Below are 5,708 nucleotides of genomic sequence, written 5' to 3'. Positions count from 1 at the left end.
TCTCAATTCCTATCTGAACTATCGAACTGAAATTCAACATGTGCATCTCATTTCGAAAACTATGTGCAGTTTCAAGATTTGGTTCGAATTGATCCAACAGTTTTCGAGGAATTGATATCACACTTTGCTGAATTGATCACTGAAATCTCAATTTCTATCTGAACTATCGAACTGAAATTCAACATGTGCATCTCATTTCGAAAATCATGTACAGTTTCAAGATTTGATTCGAATTGATCCAACAGTTTTCAAGGAATTGATATCACACTTTGGCGAATTGACCACTGAAATCTCAATTTCTATCTGAACTATCGAACTGAAATTCAACATGTGCATCTCATTTCGAAAACTATGTGCAGTTTCAAGATTTGGTTCGAATTGATAGAACAGTTTTCGAGGAATTGATATCACACTTTGCTGAATTGATCACTGAAATCTCAATATCTATCTGAACTATCGAACTGAAATTCAACATGTGCATCTCATTTCGAAAATCATGTGCAGTTTCAAGATTTGATTCGAATTGATCCAACAGTTTTCAAGGAATTGATATCACACTTTGGCGAATTGACCACTGAAATCTCAATTTCTATCTGAACTATCGAACTGAAATTCAACATGTGCATCTCAATTCGAAAACTATGTGCAGTTTCAAGATTTGGGGAGAATTGGTTCAACATTTGTTAATGAATTGATATCACACTTTGCCGAATAGTCCACTGAAATCTCAATTGCTATCAGAACTTTCGAACTGAAATTAAACATGTGCTTCTCATTTCGAAAATTATGTGCAGTTTCAAGATTTGGTTCGAATTCATCCAACAGTTTTCGAGGAATTGATATCACACTTTGCCGAATTGACCACTGAAATCTCAATTCCTATCTAAACTATCGAACTGAAATTCAACATGTGCATCTCAATTCGAAAACTGTGTAAAATTTCAAGATTTGGTTCGAATTGATCCAACAGTTTTCGAGGAATTGATATCACACTTTGCCGAATTGACCACTGAAATCTCAATTCCTATCTGAACTATCGGACTGAAATTCAACATGTGCATCTCAATTCGAAAACTGTGTAAAATTTCAATATTTGGTTCAAATTGATCCAACAGTTTTCGAGGAATTGATATCACACTTTGCCGAATTGACCACTGAAATCTCAATTCCTATCTGAACTATCAAACTGAAATTCAACATATGCATCTCAATTCGAAAACTATGTGCAGTTTCAAGACTTCAGGAGAATTGGTCCAACAGTTTTTGAGGAATTGATATCACACTTTGCCGAATAGTCCACTGAAATCGCAATTGCTATCTGAACTTTCGAACTGAAATTGAACATGTGCTTCTCATTTCGAAAACTATGTGCTGTTTCAAGATTTGGTTCGAATTCATCCAACAGTTTTCGAGGAATTGATATCACACTTTGCCGAATTGACCACTGAAATCTCAATTCCTATCTGAACTATCGGACTGAAATTCAACATGTGCATCTCAATTCGAAAACTGTGTAAAATTTCAATATTTGGTTCGAATTGATCCAACAGTTTTCGAGGAATTGATATCACACTTTGCTGAATTGATCACTGAAATCTCAATTCCTAATTGAACATGTGCTTCTCATTTCGAAAACTATGTGCAGTTTCAAGATTTGGTTCGAATTCATCCAACAGTTTTCGAGGAATTGATATCACACTTTGCTGAATTGATCACTGAAATCTCAATTTCTATCTGAACTATCGAACTGAAATTCAACATGTGCATCTCATTTCGAAAATCATGTGCAGTTTCAAGATTTGATTCGAATTGATCCAACAGTTTTCAAGGAATTGATATCACACTTTGGCGAATTGACCACTGAAATCTCAATTTCTATCTGAACTATCGAACTGAAATTCAACATGTGCATCTCATTTCGAAAACTATGTGCAGTTTCAAGATTTGATTCGAATTGATCCAACAGTTTTCAAGGAATTGATATCACACTTTGCCGAATTGACCACTGAAATCTCAATTCCTATCTGAACTATCGAACTGAAATTCAACATGTGCATCTCAATTCGAAAACTGTGTAAAATTTCAAGATTTGGTTCGAATTGATCCAACAGTTTTCGAGGAATTGATATCACACTTTGCCGAATTGACCACTGAAATCTCAATTCCTATCTGAACTATCGAACTGAAATTCAACATATGCATCTCAATTCGAAAACTATGTGCAGTTTCAAGACTTGGGGAGAATTGGTCCAAAAGTTTTTGAGGAATTGATATCACACTTTGCCGAATAGACCACTGAAATCTCAATTGCTATCTGAACTATCGAACTGAAATTAAACATGTACATCTCATTTCGAAAATTATGTGCAGTTTCAAGATTTGGTTCGAATTGATCCAACAGTTTTCGAGGAATTGATATCACACTTTGCCGAATAGACCACTGAAATCTCAATTCCTATCTGAACTATCGAACTGAAATTCAACAGGTGCATGTCAATCCGAAAACTATGTGCAGTTTCAAGATTTGATTCGAATTGATCCAACAGTTTTCAAGGAATTGATATCACACTTTGGCGAATTGACCACTGAAATCTCAATTTCTATCTGAACTATCGAACTGAAATTCAACATGTGCATCTCAATTCGAAAACTATGTGCAGTTTCAAGATTTGGTTCGAATTGATCCGACAGTTTTTTAGGAATTGATATCACACTTTGCCGAATTGACCACTGAAATCTCAATTCCTATCTGAACTATCGGACTGAAATTCAACATGTGCATCTCAATTCGAAAACTATGTGCAGTTTCAAGATTTGGTTCGAATTGATCCAACAGTTTTCGAGGAATTGATATCACACTTTGCCGAATTGACCACTGAAATCTCAATTCCTATCTGAACTATCGAACTGAAATTCAACATGTGCATCTCATTTCGAAAACTATGTGCAGTTTCAAGATTTGGTTCGAATTGATCCAACAGTTTTCGAGGAATTGATATCACACTTTGCTGAATTGATCACTGAAATCTCAATTTCTATCTGAACTATCGAACTGAAATTCAACATGTGCATCTCATTTCGAAAATCATGTGCAGTTTCAAGATTTGATTCGAATTGATCCAACAGTTTTCAAGGAATTGATATCACACTTTGGCGAATTGACCACTGAAATCTCAATTTCTATCTGAACTATCGAACTGAAATTCAACATGTGCATCTCATTTCGAAAACTATGTGCAGTTTCAAGATTTGGTTCTAATTCATCCAACAGTTTTCGAGGAATTGATATCACACTTTGCCGAATTGACGACTGAAATCTCAATTCCTATCTGAACTATCGGACTGAAATTCAACATGTGCATCTCAATTCGAAAACTTGTAAAATTTCAAGATTTGGTTCGAATTGATCCAACAGTTTTCGAGGAATTGATATCACACTTTGCCGAATTGACCACTGAAATCTCAATTCCTATCTGAACTATCGAACTGAAATTCAACAGGTGCATGTCAATCCGAAAACTATGTGCAGTTTCAAGATTTGGTTCGAATTGATCCAACAGTTTTCGAGGAATTGATATCACACTTTGCCGAATTGACCACTGAAATCTCAATTCCTATCTGAACTATCGAACTGAAATTCAACATGTGCATCTCATTTCGAAAACTATGTGCAGTTTCAAGATTTGGTTCGAATTGATCCAACAGTTTTCGAGGAATTGATATCACACTTTGCTGAATTGATCACTGAAATCTCAATTTCTATCTGAACTATCGAACTGAAAATCAACATGTGCATCTCATTTCGAAAACTATGTGCAGTTTCAAGATTTGGTTCGAATTGATCCAACAGTTTTCGAGGAATTGATATCACACTTTGCTGAATTGATCACTGAAATCTCAATATCTATCTGAACTATCGAACTGAAATTCAACAAGTGCATCTCATTTCGAAAATCATGTGCAGTTTCAAGATTTGATTCGAATTGATCCAACAGTTTTCAAGGAATTGATATCACACTTTGGCGAATTGACCACTGAAATCTCAATTTCTATCTGAACTATCGAACTGAAATTCAACATGTGCATCTCAATTCGAAAACTATGTGCAGTTTCAACCACTTGCCTGTCAGTATCCAATCTCTTGACGGAAAAAAGTTCAAAAAATGTGTGAAAAAGTTGATGCTAACTAGATGTTATTATACTGTTACAGATTATTTTAATGATGTTAATATGATTGGTTGATCCATGTATTTCTTTTTTCCTTCTCTTTTTTGTGACTTATCCTATACATTAATTTGTCTTACAGGATTAATAAACTATTATTATTATTATTATTATTATTATCATGTGCAGTTTCAAGATTTGATTCGAATTGATATAACAGTTTTCAAGGAATTGATATCACACTTTGGCGAATTGACCACTGAAATCTCAATTTCTATCTGAACTATCGAACTGAAATTCAACATGTGCATCTCATTTCGAAAACTATGTGCAGTTTCAAGATTTGATTCGAATTGATCCAACAGTTTTCAAGGAATTGATATCACACTTTGCCGAATTGACCACTGAAATCTCAATTCCTATCTAAACTATCGAAGTGAAATTCAACATGTGCATCTCAATTCGAAAACTGTGTAAAATTTCAAGATTTGGTTCGAATTGATCCAACAGTTTTCGAGGAATTGATATCACACTTTGCCGAATTGACCACTGAAATCTCAATTCCTATCTGAACTATCGAACTGAAATTCAACATATGCATCTCAATTCGAAAACTATGTGCAGTTTCAAGACTTGGGGAGAATTGGTCCAAAAGTTTTTGAGGAATTGATATCACACTTTGCCGAATAGACCACTGAAATCTCAATTGCTATCTGAACTATCGAACTGAAATTAAACATGTGCATCTCATTTCGAAAATTATGTGCAGTTTCAAGATTTGGTTCGAATTGATCCAACAGTTTTCGAGGAATTGATATCACACTTTGCCGAATAGACCACTGAAATCTCAATTCCTATCTGAACTTTCGAACTGAAATTCAACAGGTGCATGTCAATCCGAAAACTATGTGCAGTTTCAAGATTTGATTCGAATTGATCCAACAGTTTTCAAGGAATTGATATCACACTTTGGCGAATTGACCACTGAAATCTCAATTTCTATCTGAACTATCGAACTGAAATTCAACATGTGCATCTCAATTCGAAAACTATGTGCAGTTTCAAGATTTGGTTCGAATTGATCCGACAGTTTTTTAGGAATTGATATCACACTTTGCCGAATTGACCACTGAAATCTCAATTCCTATCTGAACTATCGGACTGAAATTCAACATGTGCATCTCAATTCGAAAACTATGTGCAGTTTCAAGATTTGGTTCGAATTGATCCAACAGTTTTCGAGGAATTGATATCACACTTTGCCGAATTGACCACTGAAATCTCAATTCCTATCTGAACTATCGAACTGAAATTCAACATGTGCATCTCATTTCGAAAACTATGTGCAGTTTCAAGATTTGGTTCGAATTGATCCAACAGTTTTCGAGGAATTGATATCACACTTTGCTGAATTGATCACTGAAATCTCAATTTCTATCTGAACTATCGAACTGAAATTCAACATGTGCATCTCATTTCGAAAATCATGTGAAGTTTCAAGATTTGATTCGAATTGATCCAACAGTTTTCAAGGAATTGATATC

The sequence above is a fragment of the Coccinella septempunctata genome, chromosome 7, assembly GCF_907165205.1.
Source record: "Coccinella septempunctata chromosome 7, icCocSept1.1, whole genome shotgun sequence".
Classification (NCBI taxonomy): domain Eukaryota; kingdom Metazoa; phylum Arthropoda; class Insecta; order Coleoptera; family Coccinellidae; genus Coccinella; species Coccinella septempunctata.
This window is presented reverse-complemented; position numbering follows the sequence as displayed.